The 21,045-nt window shown below is 33.6% G+C and overlaps 1 protein-coding gene across 1 annotated transcript in view; it reads left to right on the top strand.

Moving 5' to 3' along the window:
* The first annotated feature begins 1,145 nt into the window (after positions 1-1,145).
* Positions 1,146-21,045, top strand: part of LOC124354040 — a 39,811-nt gene continuing 19,911 nt past the window's right edge. The window contains exon 1 of the mRNA XM_046804195.1: positions 1,146-1,291. The gene's annotated coding sequence lies outside the window, so the exon portion shown is untranslated. The remainder of the gene's footprint in view (positions 1,292-21,045) is intronic.

Genomic DNA, 21,045 nt, shown 5'->3' with positions numbered 1-21,045 from the left:
GTGTCATCTCATTCTCGAATACACAAGCTGAACTAGAAATACAAGTGTGTGAGGATATAAGATATAGTAGTTCAAGAAAACTGTTGCTTATCGCGTGTTGTGGTGGAAACACAAGCCACGTATTATATGTTTTAACTTCTGAAACGTAACACGTATTATCATTGTAAGCCAAGATGTAGGATGCGAATTAATTTCGGACTTCTCAGAGTTTTTTACGCTCAACTGGTAAAAATTTCGAATATTTGGGTACAAATATTCATTATCTAATAACATTGCAATCGGTGTGCCCATGATATTGATAAATACTAATTTCCCACTTAATTATTTTGAAGTTTCTGTGATATTTTGTGTTCCATTATTTCGATAAACGATTAGTTGGACCATTTGCGAAACTTCCGCTCTGTTACTTTTTAGAATAATATGTTATTCTTTATATTAATTTTGTAAATTCTCACGTACTGTAGAACAACTAAGGCGTCTTATTCCTTCCTTCTTCAGGAGAGGTTACCGCCATGCCAATCTGGTTAATTCGTCCAAACAAGGACGGTCTGGATTCCAACAGAGAGAGTGATGGCCGCGATCTGTTCAGTTGATGACGACAGCTGCAACTTAGCCGAAAGGTTGACTCAGTGAAATAAATCATTCAGCAGTGACGTAGAATGTGATGTAGAATGTAGAATGTCATGCGATATGATTGTATTGTTGAGATTATGCGATTAATTTAGTAATTTGGAAGTTTTCAGCAAGTTTATCTTCGCGTACATTTTACGATTATGTGCATACGGGAGAGAATGCAAGGGTAAATACATGTATAGTACGAGATGACATCCAGTACTTCAGAGGCTAGCGAGATGAGAGCTTGTACAACTATTCTGCGTGCGGTAGTCATGTTAGCTGCAATCCGGCAGCATTGCATGACTGCATGACCAACACTCATTATTATTGTTATTATTATTACTACCCTATTACTCTTCTTTTACCTCGACCGGGCAATATAAAAAGAACAAACATTAGATTCAAAACGAACGTTTAACATATCCGTATCAGATGTCAGCTGCTTATTCTCTCGATGATTCTGCATCAGCATGACTAACAATGACGTCATTTTTGCTGATACTCAGGTGAACCCGCACCATATTTCAATCCCCCGGAGCTGGCAACACTTGGTCACTCTGCGCATGCGCCTCGATCCCGCCTCGGTTTGAAAGCAGTCCGAAGCTCTGCCACTCATTCCGTAGTGAAACATTTTGTGATTCAGTACCTCGGTTTATTTCTCTGTGCTCATAAATATGTAAGTACATAATAAGTAAAATTATTGAATCATATAAAGTGCCATGAGTATATGTTAAAGTACTCTTTTTAAATATAAATGTATAATTTACAATTATTTTAAATTTCATGAATATTCTGTTGTGGTTGATTTTATATTAAAATTGTTCGCAAAAATGTTTAATAATCAGCCCTGTTGTGTATTTTGTCTTGATGATACGCTATGAAAGTATCTTCAGTTCATGTTATAAGTATACATCAATTCTGTTTTAATAGTCGGGGAGCTGGTACTCAAGCAACTATTTTGATATATTTGTGTTGTGTGCACAACACAGAAATTGTTATAAATATAAGTATTCAGATGCCTGAGATTTCTGAAACAATGTTATGTCTACTATTATTGCAAAAAAGTTATATTACACACAAAAATTGAGCCCTAATATATTAACTGTTTTCAAAATAATCAATCATATTTGTGATATTTTCGCTTAATTTAATCGCATTATAACTGAATTTTGAAATAATCTCATAGAAAAATGCTTTTAATCTTCTTTCTCTAAAGAGTTTAATAAATTTGTTACCCGTATTGTAAATATTTAAAACTATAAAATACTAAACCTGAAAAAAATCAATTTAGGGCAAAAATCTTTTGCAGTATCATAAGCAGATTAAAATTGTTAATAATGTTTAGAGAATTCCTTATTTTCTTTTTTTTTTAATTATCTCCACCAAATAAGTGTTACAACTACTTGTGGAAGAGAACTGGAAAAGTGGGCTTTAATTAAAAGACAAGAAAGGGCAAAATGGATCTAGCATAGATCGATTTTTACATATGATAGTTGAATTAAATACCCTACATTAAGCATATCGGATTATTTTGTTTTGCAACACCTTAAACTTGAGCAATGCATGTACTTTGTACCAGGGACAAGTTCTGTTGTGATCGGAAAAAATATATGGAAAAAGTATATTAACTAAGGTCGTAACATAGGTTTCGGTAGATTTACAGTGAAATCAGTAATTAGTGAATAATTCTATAAACAGGCGTTATAAATAAGATCACTGGTTTCCGCTAAAGATAACCCTGGCTATTCCGATAAATATTTCTGTTCTATCACGCCTTCTAAGTTATCGCTCATATTTCGTTCGAACAGCACACTAAACTAAGTATTATCGGATTGATTTCAATATGTTTCTATAAATATAATTAATAACTCTGGCGGCCAATGCCTACTGCTGTTTTACACCACGATTCAAAGAAGAATTGACCTCGAAAATTTAGGGGTTTTTAATTAAATTTATAGGATTGGTACATTTTATTTTCTGCTGGATTAGTGTCTTGTTGGTTTAGTAACAACAAGATTATAAAATGAGGCCGAAGCTTTAAAAGAAAATGGCCGTTTCGTGTCACTTTGGTTCGTTGATTCATTACATACCAAAGAAAACTATCAAATTTTGCGTTTATTGTAAAATGATGTACGTACAGATTAATCAAGAATAATTTTAAATGTACAAAGTTTTACTAAATAAATACAAATTTAAGACCTCTATGTAGTTTCCAGAAAAAGTTCTACAATTAGATTTAGTATGGATTGAAAGAGCCTGTTAAATGTGAACTGTTTTGAGTAAACATTTTTTTATGACAGCACAACCATATGTTTAATTAATTCAACAAATATTTTCAATTTGCTGTCTTAAAAGTAAAGAGTAAGCTTTTAGAACACTCATTTAAACCTTTTCCGCAACCGATGCAGAGCACAGAGTAAAAAATGCAGATAAGGAAATTAAACATTTTAGTACAAATATACCGTTAACTGTACATTTTATAACTTATTAAGTATGCAGGCTTGGTCAGTACTGTAATGCAGATATCAAAGACAAAGTTAATATGTACTGTACATTTAACGACTGTTATAAAACCCATCTTAGTTGTCTTCTGGCAGAAGTGGGCTTCTTATACCTGTGTTTGTATATATATATATATTTTCTTGATGGGGGAAATAAGGTGAAATCAATTATGGCACAAAAATACTAAGACCGGAGTAAATCACAATGGCCATAAATATACTCTTTTTGACATATATTCTTGATCGTGACAAGAGAAACTCAATTTTGACATCGGAAATATAATTTACTCGAACCAAAAGTGCTAACACACGTGCAAAGCCTACGACATTACGTACGAAACCGCGGGTAACTGCTAGTTAATAATATTTAATTTCTGTAGTACACGTTTAGATACCAAGCTAGGATTTACGCAACTTTAGAGACCAGTGGGGCGTGGCCCGGAGGGATTTTCGATATAAGAATAGTCGTATATGTTAATCAGCGACCCTAAGAATATCCATGGACAATTAGTCCGGTAGTGTTTCCGTGATTGAGTAACATACACACAAGAACACACAGACAGACACCATTAGATGTTTATATAACAGTATGGATGACAAGCACCGGTTATTTATTTGTTTAACGTGTTTGTTAATGTGTTTTCTGTGGTTTTGAACGTAAACATAATTACGAGTATAATACAACGTGATGAGTACATACTCGTAGGTCCCCAAGGCTAAGTCAACCTCTGTTAACACTCCTTAACTGATAATACAATAAAACAGATTTTGTTTGTAATTACAAACTTCCATTTAGTAAGTAAAGCAGGGATTTAAAATGTGTAGCGAACAATGTACTGTTATATGAGTAGTAAATACATAGTTTAATGTTTTCAACAAATTATAATGTTCTTGAAAGTAGATAAGGTACCATAATTTATAGCCCCTTCACAAATTAAAAGCGAAATCGTTGAGAAAACTGAAAGGAGGGTACTAAAACTGGTCTACCTTGAAAGTTGGAAACCCTCCCATTACTTCGTTCACAGTCGATGACCATTTCGAACGATAGAAAAGGTTGTTTGTCGGTGAGCTGTAAAGCGAATTACGTGAGTATTGATCGTTATCTATGAGTTAAAATTATTGTATTCACAGGTAAAACGAACCGACGAAATAACAGCCGGTAACTTCGGGTCGGTAATTTTTCAACTCCCCCGCTCCCGACAGAAAGTCACGCCCGGGCGCCCACGAATCTAACCTAAAGGGGTCTCGATTACGATTCAAGCCGCGCTGCACAGCCGTGAAAGCTGGCCTGCCGCCTTCACGACTGAAAGCGCGGTACTTTCCCTCGGAACGCCGGAATTGGAACGCGCATCAGCTGATTGGTCGAGAAATGTGATAAGCAGTCGATATAAAAAGCGGACGTAATAAAAATGGGTTGTTGATCAAGTTAACGAAAAAAGTTTGATCTACTATAATAGAGTGTAAATATATAAATTGTATTTCGGAATGACAACACGTTTTGTAATATTTATACACAAAAAACTTATAATTTTGCAGACTTTTATACAATTAAGAATGCCTTGAGTTAGAGGCAAGTGGAGAGGAATAGTTTATTTCGTTCCCAAGGATAAATTACGGTACAATCGCGATCCATTTACTATTTGAGTTTCCAATTATCAGTTTTACAGCCTATTCACTTCGCTGCGCTGTTGGGCTATAGTGCGGAAACTTCCTGATAACTGAAGTGCCATAAATTCCCTGAAGTGATATCGTCGTTTTACGAGTACTGTTCCCTACACACATGCAGTCAACCAACTGGGACTGAAGTAACGGTTTTGATTATTTTTTATAGGATAGATGACCTTATTCAGAAGGAAACGGGTTGTAGAAATATAATATATTACTTCAAGAAGAGGATGACATAAAGAGTAATTAATGTAAATTAAAGAAAATTGAATAAAGAATGTAACAATGACAAAATGGCCTAAAAGACTTAATAATAAATGAGGAGAAACAAGAGAAGATGATGAAGGTGACAAAATATCGAAACAGTCATTTCTACAAAAAATGTTTTATGAAAAACTGGGTAAATTTGAACTTTGGATCGGGGAAGTACAATTTCTTATTAGATTAAACTTTTTAAATCTGTGTAAGGCCGATTGGTTTCATGGTTAATTATAATAATTCTCGATGTTTGTTTTCGAACTGAAATTTAACAAACTCTTTTGTGCCCCGAGCTCTAATCCGTGACATGATAAGAAGGTTTCAGCCTAAACAACTGAACTAAAAAATAGACTGTGTCGTTGTAACTGTGTTGTGTATGTCACGGAGAAGCGTAATTAACGATATTAGTTTTGTAATATAACATGTCATCTGGTCGCGTGTTTGATCGATTTAATAAAATATACAAAATTCAAGTTTTTAAAATAAACAGTCATCCCCTAACGAATTTACTTTTGAAAATTTGTTTAAATACAGTCAATTGATAGATAGAAGAAAATATTTGTACAATTACAGGGATAAAAGTTAAATTGATAATTACACATTTTGTTTCTAAATTTGAATTATTATAGAATTAAAGCTTCCCTTGTAAAATGTAGGACCCTATATTTAGTCAACTCGTGCTGAAGTGTTTTGAGGTTCCAAAAGAATTATTTTGAGTAATCAAAGGAAGAGTTTGTGGTGAATTCCTTAATTTAACAGACATTTTTGATCCTCATGGTAACAATATTTTTATCATAAAATCTGTTCAATCCGGATATAAGTTTCTGTTATGACCCTTTCATATTTCACCTGTTCCCGCATTCCTGTCGAAGGCCTGTTGAAGCCGAGTTCTCCCAGAAAGGAAGCCTCATTATACTGTCCGTACTGTCACCATTACGCCACCACTCGGAAACTTCAAGGCCAGCGTTCTTTGAAGGGTTATGAAATAACTGGCACATGCTCAGAAGGTTTGGAGTGTCCAGGGAATATATAAATTTGTTTAGTGCTTACAACATGTCTAAATATTTAAATGTATAACAGAAAATACTCACAAAAATATTTAGACAAAGAAAAGATGTTCGTGCAAGAACTATTTAAACAGTATAACAGACAAAATTTTACATTTTTTTTTTAAATTTCAATAATTATAAAAGTACTCAATAACATATTGTGATTAAACTGAAAATGTTTGCACAGTTGACACTAGAATGAAACCAAGCATTAAAACAGATTTTGCTATACGCACGAATCACTTTTGTGACTTAGATTTCCAACCCCATTAAAACAAAACTAATGTTAAAAAGATTACATTAAAATGAAAAACATATTAAATAGGAAATAATTTTTATGGTATTGGAATCATAATTAAACATTGTACATATTACATATACTATAGTGATCATAATATAAAATCTTAATGACCACAATTAAATATTTTGCTATAGCACGACAGTTCTTGTATCATTTAGAATTTTGAAAAAGTTGTTATTTGTAATAGCATTACGAAAATTGCTATTGCTCCATTGCAAAGCACTATTTTTTAAAGACAGGTAAATTGGGAAATTGTTTTGAATGGGCTCGAGACATTACAGGCGTTTAAAGTATACTGTTTTGCCCAACAAGCAAGAAGATAAACATGTTTTACACTATGGACATGTTAACCAATTTGTTATAGTATGAGCATGAGTTATAGCTTCAAATAGTGAAATATATTCTATTGATGTATGACTCAAGGAAATAAAAATTTTTTCCAATGAAATATAACTTAATAAAATGAAAATTTTTATATAAAATACTGCATTAGTAAATTATTTCCATAAATAAAAAATATGTCATTTTCTTCAGTCATCATTCACATACATAAACAAAATTAAAAAATGTATATACTTATCTTTTATAGTTTTCGGGCTTAATTATATAATATGCCCTTAAGTTGTGATTGAGTGCCTTTAACAATCCATAAAACAATAGAATATTTTTCTATCTTCGAAAAGACTTCTCTTACAAGAACTGTGACCAACATTTTAAAAACTAAAAAATATCACCGAAAGCCGATTGCACTTCCTTAAAAGGTAATTTATTCCTAACCCTTTATTTGAGCACCTCCGAGAATGCTACAAATATGGTCCACGAGTCTGGACAGTAAAATATGTATAGACATCTGAACAATTTATCCGTACATAACTGGCTGTTTCGGTACATTGTGCAGGCACCGATACCAATGCTGACCAACCATTGTAAACTATCGATATCAAGTAGTATTGCAACATTTTTATCGGCTAACCTACTTTTAGTCGTTTGTTTTTAGGCAATCGTAGAAATTGTAACGATTATAGTCTGAAATCCGTGCCAATTTGTACTGTATAGAGCACACAACTTGGGTTTTCTTGAAATCGAAAGAGACCTCTTCTTGAGAAGGAACCGATCATCAGCTGTGCCACTTTTAGTGGAGTTCGAAATGAGAGGTATTGAAAGGGTTAAAAATAGGAAACGGTAATTTAATTTATAAAAATGTATTGTTAGATATATGTATGTCCTAGCTAGATACAACCGTTCGTCGGACACATAATTAAATAATAGTTATATTACCTCCAGACTAATAGATAAAGAGACTAGAAGTCACCACTTTAAGGGTTTGTGTGTGGTTATTTGACCCTTAATTAACATTTATTTGCGTGTTGGATAGTTGTAATAAGTACATAGAAATGTGAAAAATATGATTTGAGAAAAATAATTTCATTTTTTAACCCTTTTTGGTGCCCTCCCATATTGGTTTCTACTAAAACTAGCATGGCTGAGGAATGATTTCTCCTTAGGGAAAACTCTATCAATTTCAAGAACCAGGTTGTGTGTTCAAACGTCCAGTAATTTCCGGATATCTTGTTCATACGTAACTTAACTATACGAGTACATGTTTTTTTGTCCAATCGTTGTGTTTGTGGTATAATACAATCATTATGGAATATGGAATTATTTAGAAAATTTGATAAAACGAATTTCTATACACACATTTATACCATATATAAGTTACATAGAAAGTCATGTAAGAACGCCTTCATAAAATAAAAGTACTGACATCCGTTTATTTTTGAACAGCAGTTTAATCGCTGTTAAAATATACAATTTCAACATAAAAAGAAATGAGTATAATACATAAATATCACATAGATTCATATTAGCCAGTAGCAATGTTTAACAATATTTTGAGGAAGCTTACCAGTAGATACCTTGTTGAAACGTCTCGTATAAGCATTTTATATAAGCTCTTTAAAGGTCAGTGTTGTATATACTGTTCACTTTGTACTGTTAAATGTTTAATAGCTGCATACAGAGACTATATAGTCATTGTGTAAACGGAAAACACGGTTAAAATTTATACAATATATGTATGACATAAGATCATTACAAAATGTTTACATATACTTTTATTATTACATGTATTAGTATACGAGGTCCAATCAAAAAGTATCCGACCTCGTCGTGTATCGCGGCTTCTGCTGCCAATAATGAGATACGATTTGTTGCGACAATAGTTCCTACTATGATAAGAAAAGGTACAAAGTCTTATCTTGATCCCCCGACTGGTTCGCCGGAGACGGGTCAGTATGTACTGATAACTCAAGTGCGCGTATCGGTTTTGTCTAACTGTGAAGATGACGGAAAAAGTGGAACAACGTTATTGCATTAAATTTTGCGTGAAACTCGGAGAAAAACAAAGTGAGACCATTCGGAAAATTCAGCTAGCATTCGAAAATGAGGCAATGAGTGTTACGCAGATTAAAGAGTGGTATAACCGTTTCAAAAGTGGTCGAACCTCGGCAGAAAGTGACGCGCGTTCGGGCCGACCAAAAACAAGTCGAACTCCGGAAATCATCGAGAAAGCAAAAGTTTTGATCTGTGAAAATCGTCGAATGACTGTGGAGGAAGTAAGTACTGAGTTAGATGTCAGTTTCGGATCAGCTGAAGCAATTTTAACGGATGACTTGGGATTGCGCCGGGTAGTCGCAAAATTTGTGCCAAAATTGCTGACAGGCGAGCAGAGGCAACGGCGATTGGATGTTGCCGAGGACATGCTGCAATGTTGTGAGGATGATGCGGACTTTTTGACATCGATAATAACTGGAGACGAAAGTTGGGTCTATGAATATGACCCTGAGACCAAATTTCAGTCATCACAATGGCAGTCTCCCCAGGATCCTCGGCCAAATAAAGCAAGGCAAGTTCGAAGCAATGTCAAAGTGATGCTTACTGTTTTTTTTCGACCACCGTGGAGTTGTGCACCATGAATATGCCCCTGAGGGTCAAACTGTGAATGCACAGTACTATTTAAGTGTCCAACGTCGTCTCCGAGATGCGATTAGCCGCAAAAGACCTGACTTGTGGGCGTCTCAAAATTGGCGGCTACACCAGCTCATTCTTCCCAGCTCATTCAAACTTTTTTGGCGAAACACGGCACTCCGCAAGTTCCTCAGCCTCCGTACTCTCCAGATATGGCTCCATGCGATTTTTGGCTCTTCCCCCACCTCAAAAAACCATTGAAAGGCACCAGATTTGAAAGTCGAGAAGCAATTATGAAAAAAAACGACGGTTGATCTCATGGCGATGCCGAAAAGTGATTTTCAAGACTGCTTCCAGAAGTGGAAACGTCGCTGGAATCGTTGTGTTGCTTCTCAGGGTGCTTATTTTGAAGAAAATTAACGCCAGCTTTTTTCAGGTAACTTCAGTTTTACGTTGCACCAAAAGGTAGGATACTTTTTGATTGGACCTCGTACATTCTTACATGTATATACACAGAGCCTAGTTCTCACAATACAAATAACACAAAGTAACTTCTTAAGTTCATTAATTAAATAGAGGACACTTCCTTTACTTTAAATATGATAACAAGTTTTATATAATGAAATATTGTAACGCCACTGACAGTAATGATTACGCAATCGAACTCTGTGACGAAGAGTTGTCGAATATTGGACTTTGCGACGATTAGGCAAGGCTCTGGGAAGCCGCTCCTCAAATTCACAACAATGGCGACCAAGTGACAGCGACCGATTCTATTCAAATGACCCGTAGGTCGAACGGAGAGTAGGTCAGGGGTACCACAAGGATTCGCTCTAGGGCCTTCGCTCTTTCTGGGAGCATTAAGGCAGGTAGAGTGTATCAGTCTAGTGATTCTCCGACTTTAGATAGAATTGCAACCAAATTTAACCCCTTTTCATTAAAACATGTGACTCGGCTTAAAAAGTACTTTTTTAAAATATACAGACGTCATTTTTCTGGGAAAACAAAATAGTAGCAAAATATTTCTGAAAAAAATCTAGCAAAAGATTTTTTTGCTTGATCTTTAAAAAGTTGAAAATGTTTATTTTATAAATAATATAGACATTTATCATTGAGAAAAATGTATAATTTTGAGAAAGTATATGTAAATTAGTGTCATATCCTTTTATTGAAATATCTGTATTAAATTTAGTTTAATATTGTTGCGTAACAGAAATTTCCATGAAATTAAGAGATTTCAAAAAACGTTTGCTAGCGAATTGTCGGACGAACAGATTTAAACAGGGCTTACGTAACTGAAACTAATTTGCAACATAATAACCGCTCTCTTGAAAGTCGTGCTTATCAGTGAAGCGAAAGAAAAGAGTAGTTTAACTTTACCACAAAATTGTCGTGATCTAATGGGAAAAACAACAAACCTGCAAAAAGTCCATGTGAAATTGATAATGACCATCCGTGTTACAATTTCCGCACAGTCGTGTCATTATACTCGTACTGTACCATTGTCCTTCCTGCACATCTCATGGCCGCCGGGAGTTATGACAAATCACCGGTCCCGTCACGCACAAAGTCATGGCATCTCCACAAAATCCTCTTTGATCATAACTCAATCCAAACAATGAAAAATGTATCTGTGTGTTAATACTCTCAGATACATTTTTCATTATATTAACTTCAAGACGATACCTCTGAACTGTGATATATTTGTTGTTCCCGGCGTGTGCCAGCGTACCTTTTAAGTGGTCGTGCTCGCTCACGCTTTGACGGATTTCGTTAAAAAAAGTTCGTTAAAACCGTTGGAATTATGATCAAAATTGCAAAAGTTTTGACATCTTGTAAATATTTTATAACCGATGTAAATCAAGTGAAGCCTTTCAAGTGACAAAATGTTAGTGGCTCTCGACTTGTGCAAGCATGTCTTTAAACTGATCTAGCACGATCATAAGCGAGCTCGACCGCTTTAAAGATACTCTTGTAAAAGCCAGGAGCAACAAAGAACTGTTACCTCTCAACTATGACATTTTTGTTGCTCCTGGCTTCTACAAGAGTATCTTTAAAGTGGTCGTGCTCGCTTATGCGTTGATAGATTTCGTTGAGAAAAGTACCGTTGTATTTGCTATAAAATTACAAAAGCTGTTGTTATCTTGTATTTTTTTTATAACACTAAGTATTTGTTGTTTGATTTTCATTATAAAATAAAAATAAATTATAAGAAATAAATATACAAATTTTCAAAAAGTGCCATTTTGTAGAAAATAATACAATAATTATTTTGGACTTTCCTCTTATTTCTCATAATATATGTGCAAAGTTTGGTATTTATAGCTTTACTAGTTCTAAAGATAATAATTTTTATAAACAATACAAAATGGCGGCTAGCGGCTAAACGACACATTTATCAACCTATGTTTAAGGAACAAAACTTGTTTGGGATCATAAGTATCACCCACAGAAATTTGTGACATCTTTTGTGAACACCTTGTATGTAACACTAACAGGCGCCAAACAAAACGAGGTAGCTCTACTTTGATGTTAGGAACACTTGTCAAATCGGTCGGCACAATTCAATTCAGGGACACCCTGTATGTCAAGACCCAGATCATGACATCGACCCGGAGTGGGTATCATCTGCTCTAACGGCGGGAAGTGGTAGTTTAGCTGATGCGTACACAAAGCCAGCGGAAACCGCCTACAAGAGGCGTATCCTCGGCGATTGCTTCATCTATGACATCTCCAGACGTGAAGGAACCTACTGGTAGGCAGAATACAATTGTCTGGCGCACTCTTCTTGTTTCTTCCCGAACAAGTGAATGGGATCATGAAAATTCTATGTATACGATTCCGTTAGGTACTTTGGGTCTCTAATATGTCTAAAACAACATTACAAAAAATGTATTGAATATTTAGAATTGAGAAAGAGAAGAAACTTAAGCTACCGATACAATTTATAAAGCAGAAGAAGGACTTTTTCTTAAGAGACCCACAGCAAATGAAATTGTGTGATGTTCCACAGTTTTGTTTGGAAACTACATGTTTGAATATAAAACTAAAAAGAATAAAAACAATACTTTATATCAGATTACTTGTTATTGTGTACAAAATAGGCTAAGTTTAATTTTCTGGTTATTAAGTGGAATGCTGTAAACTGCTATACAGATATATGGAACTGTATTTGACATAATTGTATTACAAGATTTAGTATTCTTATAGATTTATTTCGTACGAGTTTCACATTTCTTGCATGTAGTCGTGACTCGGTTACCACAACTTATATTGATAACAATACCTATTGACCACTATATTACAGTCTTGTACAAAGAAAAGGAAGCCGGTGTGGAGTTTGTGGTTGTGTCTGAATAAACACCTTCCGGTGGTGTCTTGGGATTTATCGTGGTCCATTGAAAGAAGGATTTATTATTACATTCATCGGAGATAATATAAAAATTCCTTCATTGATATTCGTACATTAATTCAGTACATATAAATATGTTACACTTTCCTGGTCAAATATAAATATATATTGTAAAAATAAATGTACATTATGGGAAAATAAAACATATACTAATATACTTATTAGATTACTACAATAATAACTCTATTTAAAGCTAAGTTGCATATTGCTCGCAAAGAGGATTGCAAAACAATAATTATTAATTTAATTCCTTTTTTTAACCGCTGCATTGGCAAATTAAACCAGTATATAAATTAAGAACATTACCATTGAAATCAATAAAAACAACAAATATTTAAAATGGCATCTTTGTTAAGAACATTTTAAGATATTTAATTTCTAAATTATTAATGATGCACAAAAAACTAGAGGTATTCCATTCATGTTATTAGCTGGCAATATATTAATTTAGTAAGTATTAATTTTTTTATATTTGGAAACAATTTTCACTCTCTGGGCATTTAAAATATGCTTGGAAGGCACAGCTGAAAAGAAGCTGAATCTGCGACAGTGCCTGGAAGTTACAGAAGTAAGCCTTTTCAATACATGTAGCCTCCATGAAAAACAAGAATAACAGCTAAAATTATTTTAAAATCCCTCTTGGTGCTGCTACTGATAATTGCCACCCGTATACTAACTATCAACCTAATTATAAACATAGAAAACAACGAACTTCTGTATATGATTAGAGCACGGATATTTCGATACAGACAGATATATGTAATATGCCTTCAATAAATTAGTATAATCAAATAAAATACTGTTATTAAGAGATTTTCAAAACAAAAAATTTGTTTAGAAAGTTGGTAGCAATGCTTTTATGAGCATATCAGCCCTTTTGAGTAAAAAAATCGGAAGAATTTCGTTGTGATAATTTTAAGTAAAAATTATACATTTATCTTGAAACTCAAAATTAAAGTTTAGGTCTTATTTTTGTAAACCAACCGTCCAAACAGGAGAACTAATTCTAGATTCCCATCCTGTCAACAATACAAATGTTGGTTGTTATGGTCGAAGCCGCCATGTTGGTTGGCAGATGTGCAGTAATGTGCCGCGTGCCCCCATTGACCTTCAAACTGAACACGCGTGTCATGTTGGAATCGTCACTTCCACAAGACCGATTCGGAGTTGTGTGTTTAAATAAACACAAGACAGTCAGCTGGGCGGTCACTTTGATGTCGGATATAGGCTGTATAAACTCACACAGGTTGTGTTGATAATAATAATATAAATCACGCATGTTACTCATCGTTACCATAGGGTGGTTAGCAGTGTAAGGGTTAGCATTACAGCTGTCTGTTGACATTTAAAGATCACCCATGTTCGAGCACAAATCCTAATGTGAAATTCGATTTATTTTTTCCTAAATACCCAAGCATGCTTCTTCTCAACGTTATGCATCAGAAGAAGTACAGGATAATGACAATCCTTGTAAAGCGATCCACAAGTTTAAACGTTCAGGCCAAAATATGTATCCATCATGTTATTTCCACAAGCTAAATCTTTTCAGTGCAATTTGAAAGTGATGTTCACTGTATTAAAAGTAATTTTGAACCTGTATCAATAAAAGATAAATTAGAGCAACAGTAAATTTAAATTAAATGAGTTAAATCAAAGACAAAAGTTGCTTAAAAATCGTATTCTAACAGAGTGTGGGAGTACACCACACCATGTGTCGCATAAAAGGCTTCCCAGAGATTGTAGGCAAAATGTCAGGTCTATACCTCACTGCATTCTCGAGATAGATAGACAGAAATACAGTGACATAGATAACACACTTTACATGCTCCCAGCAAACAAAAGAGAAACAGAAGAGAAAACGTGTAATAGGCTCCAACGACGCTCAGCCTAATTCCATCCTTGGATATGCTCCATTATAGAGCTCATTCTTGTCTATATAGAAATGAATTTCCATGCAAAATTTAAAATGTACAGTTGAAAACTTTCTCGAGATATCTTACCACATGATCTATTCATATTTTTATTATTCTTTGAGTTGGGTTTCTTATAATTTTTAAATAGAATAGAATAGAATATATTTATGTCCATCTTTTGTATTTACATTACATAACAAGATGACAACTTGTAAAAAATAAAAAAGTAACCATCATTTACCAGTATTCGGTGGTTATTTTGGTAATTTAATTATAATATAATTACAACTTAAAGTAGTCTTCAGCAAAAAATTAACATTTTAATTTTTCTTCTTATCTAGCGCATACTAACTAATAATAATAAAATAAGTATGTGAGGGAAAAGAAAAAAATAATTATTTAATAATTACACCTATTTTAAAGTTGGAGAGAAAAAAGATTGAAATGCATACATTAAAGAAATACGAATACAACAATTTATAGCAAGATAGATGAATACTAGATTAGATCATAAGCTAAACGGACAAAGTTAGGAAACAATAGACAGTAAAATACCTAAATCGTCAACATTATTACCAATGGCAAAATATTTTATAACGATCAGCCAAATCTTATGGAGTAACATGCACATAGAATCTCATGAATATTCATGTAAAATTTCAAATTTAGAGGTAAGTTTTTTTATATATAGTGTGGACAGGCAGTCATACAGAAATGAAATTTTTCCAGACTCTCGAGTAATATGCTTAGCTAACGCTCAGCTAATAATTTGATGCATGTATAGGAACAGAGCAAAAATTAAAAACAGATGTGAAAAATGTTTGGAACATTGCTATTGTTCGGTAAAAGATAAGGAAGTTTGAGGTAGTTTATTCCAATTGTTTTTGGAGATTACATTTTCATCATTATGGGTCAAGAAAAAATGCATTTTGAAATTGGGCTTAGAGACTGAAAGTAATTTATAATCTCAGATCAGGAAAGACAGTGCCACGAAGAGAAAACCGAATGAGGGTAAGTCAAAATAAAGGTAGATCTACTCTCGGGTTTATTTTGCTCACAATATTCAGTAAGATATGTTTGTTAAGACCAACTAACCTCGGAATGGATGGCGAGTGCCCGGTATGGACAAGGCTATGAGAAAGTAAAAGGGAAATATTAGGTAATATTTCCTTCGATAGCGACAGTGGGTGCGTTGACCTTCTCGACTGGCCAGGAGATATTCCTTCTTTCCTCATACATTCCTCATGACATCACAAACAATCATAAATATTTAACCCGTACTTAAGGTAGTCAAATCGGTTTCTGGTTGGGTTATTTTTCAATTTCACAGTCATTTAATTTAATGACAACTTTTCTGGAGCCTGACACAAATATTTTTTTTTAAATTTTTTACCACTATAGGAACAATCAGGCATGTGAAGTTGTTTTTTCTAATCACGCCAAATAAATAATAGCTTTAAAAGTACGATTTTTGCAGCGATGAGTTATCAATTCAAAGAAAGACATATTTTTGGTGATTTATGACTCAAGTGAAGTAGTTTGTATTACATTTTATATCAGAAAATTACATGTTTATCGTGTATCACCTTCTTTCAGGCATCTTTCATTTATAAGAATATAAGCGAGAAACACTAAAAATCGAGTAACTACTATCTACAGTGACAATCTCTTTCATAGTTTTTTAAAAGTTGTAAAACCACGCGATATAAATTTACTAAGACATATTTCCAACCTTATGTTCGTTTACAGAAGGTAAAAACACTACTTGAATATTCTTGTTCAGTTTTGAACGTTTTATCAAAGTTACAAATGCAAATGAGACAGTTGTTTGATTACATAAAGATAGTGGATCCCCAGCCGTTCCATAATGTACACTTTCACGTTTCTTTACGGAAAGGCAGCTCTTAACATTTTGTAACTGAAAAGAAATTATTGTAGAATAAACTATTTAGAATAAAATACTTAATTTAGGTAGTCACAGATACAAAAGATTTTGCCGTATTCATGTGTGTTAGGAAATAACTTTCATTTTTCACAATGTTGCTGATTAAAGGTTTTATTTAACATTTTAGTTTAAGTGAGCTAATATAATATGCAATATTCAGGCACGTGTAGATCAGCTCATTTCTGATATGTAGCCGTCATATGTTATGGAGAAGTACGTGACCAATGTATCATCAGTCTATCGAGTTTCCAACTACCATCTCTGTTTACAGCCAATTATCATATTGTAGACGATTGCTAATGAAATGTTCTGTATAGCTGTCGCCTCTCCACCCACTTACCTTAGTTTCCTCCAACATGTATTGCTTTATGTTTGCAGCACACGTAGTAATACACTTTTATCTTTAGCTGCGCCACTCGAAAGAAAATTAACAAAATTATAGCTGCGGAAGCTATGCATTGGGTTTAAATAATACATTTGTGGATTTGTGTAGGCAGAGCTTATTTTGAAAAGGGAATCATAATGATGAATAAAATTATGATAGGGAGGGGGAACTATGAGAAACATGATACAACATTGAAATGTGATGAGGATGAATAGCTAAGCTTTAAATGAGTAATGGTGGTTGGTTGGAGAATTAGGGAAATTAATGAGCATCTCATAAGTGGGAAACTGTGAGGATGGCTAGTTATGTTGTAAAAGTGTATTAGGGAAATAGATTATTTAAATTATTGGAATAATACGAAGCTTCTTGTTCAATTAACAACGAGCATGTAAAGAATGTATTTTATATTCATGTTAACCATATATGATGTTGATAACGTGGATTTGAATAATGCAGTGGAAATAAAAACATATTTTTTATTAATATGTTACGAATTTGTCGCCCAACAATTATGGTAAGATCAACAAGTACAGACCAAAAACAAGTACAGAAATTGTAGTGGAATACAAGTGAACTATGGGTCAATTATTCTAATAGAGCATGTTGTAGGCGAGAGGCGACTGGCCAGTTGTTTAAGTGAATTTCCTGGACGAGGCAGTCCAGTGCTCTTTATGCTTTAACGCCTTCTGAAGGCTCACTAAAATAGTAAATGTTTTAAACGTAAAACTCTCCGTCAAAATTCAAAATTCATCACATAGTTTCATTCTTATTTTCTCCGTAAAACATGAACGCTGACAAGAATTCAAACTAAACAACCCAAATAATATTTATCATTATGGTTTAGAGGAGGTTCGTAATTTTATAATATCTAAATAAAAATATTACTATTAATTGTTCCCTGAATTTAGGTAAACAGCTATAATTTTAGTAGGAAGAAGGACCCTTGTTCGCTTCGCACGCTATTCATTTTAAACACACAGGCAAAAATATAAAAATCATTTATCATAGAAAATACTAAACTTTATTATAATTAAAAGAATTTTGACCAGGCACATGCTTCTGCAAGTTGTAATAAACTACGGTATTTCTAGTTCATTTTCTTTCTTATCCACAAAAGCTACAGCTGTGAAACGCCACACGCGTTAATAAGTGGTCTTATTCGCCAACGCTGTATGATTCAAGGTAACCTCAAGGACAGATGGAAATTTATCCTCTTCTGCGCGACTCTTCTACAGTTGCGTTCGAAAGCTAAACACCAAGAAGAATGACTACAATACATGTTTGGATTTTGTTGAAGGAATATCATTGCCGGGACAAAACCAATTAGGTTGGTTTATAGAGCGTGTTGAGCCTTAATTCTTTGCCTCTGCAATAACTGTTCTCGGATTCTCCGGAGAGTTATTTGAAAACCTCAGTATAAAACTTACCGGCCTGGTTGAAAATTGATTAGAATGTCACTGATTAGAATCTTCACATAGATCCAGGAATGGCATAATATTTATGGAATAAGTATTAATATCATTATATGGTTATTTATTAGTACCACATATGATATGTGCAGTCTGTAAAGGGAATAGCAAGTTCCACACTCATAGACATCTTTCTATGAACTTCTAACATCATACTAAAGATCCATGTAACATCCATGTTTAAATTACCTACCGAGAAAAGTATTTTCAAAGGTAATAACACTCTGAAATTTCCTAGTACTTGCATGGTCTCATTCTTTTTCTATGTCTCTGTTTAGCAGATACAAATAATTATAATGTTCGATTAGAGATAACATCGAAATCGAGAGACATATATCAAACAAAGTTTATTTGAGGGAGCAATATACAATAAATTATCAACGAAGTAAAATATATAAGAATAGAAATTAAAGTAATTTCAATTAGAAACATATTTTTATTCGATGAATGAGACATAAAAAATGAATTTATATATACAAAATTAAACTTTGGCTTTGGACGAAGTAAATTTATAATAATTATAGAAGTAATTAACATTTTAAATATGGTTATTCCAATATAAATACTGCTTTATCTCGCAAATAACGAATTTAAATCTGAATTTAAATACAAAACCAATCTAAAGATATTAATAAGAATACAAGATAAATGGATGAAGATATTAATGGAAAGCTTATGTCGAGGAACTTAAAAATTTTAACCTTCTGATCAATGAAAAAATTGCTTAAAGTAGATTGTTGCCTGTCTGGAAAGATAATTGTGGGAAAATGTTTAATTATTAGTCAGTCGGCAGATCCACAATGAATGCTACCGGCGTAATCAGAAGGATTTGGTAAAACTGGTAATTTGGTAAAGAAGTTTTCATGTCACGAGTCACGATACATACATCAATGGCTGGGGTTGTCAAAGAACTTTCTTGTCGGAATCTAAACGTGCCAGTAACCACGGACTTGTTTTACATTAGAATGACCTTTGCTAAACCGTTGTGTTTGTGGTTGAATAAGAGTAATACACCAGTTAATAGTAACAGGTCCACTCATGTTCAAAATCTAGATGTCAAAATAGCTCAACTTATAGGTTCCACCAAGCAATAATAAGCTATAAAGATAGGCTAGAATATACTGATAGGAGTGAGTGGAGTTGAGTTGTATATAATGCTAAACATATTTTCATCCCCATACATCAAATTCAATGTTGAATTCCAAGTTGTTAATTATACCTATTTATGTTTGTTTCTAAAAAAGATGTTTATTAAAATTGACTATTAACTGCAAAGGAAAATAATATTTTGTTATAAAGGAATATATTCCACCCGTCTACCAATTCAAAGGCGATTATTTCCTACAATGAGGTTTTAATGGGCACCAAGAGCAAGGACACATGTTGCCTGCCAGAATACCGGGTTGGAGGTTGCACGAAAATTACGTCTATTCGTCACAGAAGGACATGGAGAACATTACGGTTCCAAGAATGTGTCCTTGAAGGACTCCGAATAAATGGAGAACAAAGGTCTCTACAGACAGTAATGATTTTTCACAAACCATTGACAGGTTTATTTTTGTGCACAGACGCTTTAAACGAATTCAAATTTTTATATTTAATTTAATTTTTAATTTCAAATTTTCAAAAATAGGTTGCTGTTTATTGCTCCATTTTTTGTAAGATACAAATGTTTGCCAGTGTTAGAAGCCAAACGTATTCTGATATGTTGGCCGTTGGATCCATCCTTAATAATACTCAGTTGATCAAAATTTTAATAAACTTTCTAAACTTTTAACTGTTTATAAAATGTTTACAGTTAGTTTTGAATACATATATATATATATATATATATATATATATATATATATATATATAATGAAAACCAAACAACTTAATTTTACTTACTGTTTGGGTTTTAAAAAGTATTTTATTTTGTAGTATATTTTTCTTGTTATACAGAAATCTGATGTTTTAGTTGTTACATCATTTTTGTTTACTCGTATTTTTCTAACTCCGTGTTCGTCTTTTTAACTATAGATTTGGCTGGCGTGTGCATGTTTGATTATCGTAGAGTTTATTTTTTTAAGTATGGTTACTGTGTACCGTACGTGTACGTATCTACGTTTTATAATTCTATCGACAGTAGTCATTTAGACTAGTAATTGTAACATTTTTGCTTGTTACTACCTGAAGTCTAAGTGGATAACTCATTTATGTCGTCTGAAAAGTACCTCCATGAAAGTCGTGAATTTCAGGCCATAAACTAGCTTCTTATCAGTCTTATCAACTCGCGAGCAACAAATGAACCACGACTCTGTTCATTGTCTACTTGCTGTACGTGCTTCTGTAAGAAAATTCTGCACTCTTCGCTATTGCAGAGTACAATATAATTTTGTAATTTTCAATATATTGTGCTCCACATTTGTTGGTCTTTGTTTGGGCCGCTGATAAACAAAGAGTGGTTCATATTTCCATGAGACACAACACTGAACGCTGTGAAATCTTTATGTTAAGACATGACTGGAAGTCTGTCATGCTGTAACCTTGGACGAGTGGTTAGGTAGGTCGGAGAGAGTGTTAAAG

This window comes from Homalodisca vitripennis, chromosome 2 (assembly GCF_021130785.1).
Source record: "Homalodisca vitripennis isolate AUS2020 chromosome 2, UT_GWSS_2.1, whole genome shotgun sequence".
In the NCBI taxonomy this organism is placed as follows: domain Eukaryota; kingdom Metazoa; phylum Arthropoda; class Insecta; order Hemiptera; family Cicadellidae; genus Homalodisca; species Homalodisca vitripennis.
The sequence above is the reverse complement of the archived record's forward strand: the minus strand, read 5'-3'. Positions and strand labels throughout refer to the sequence as shown.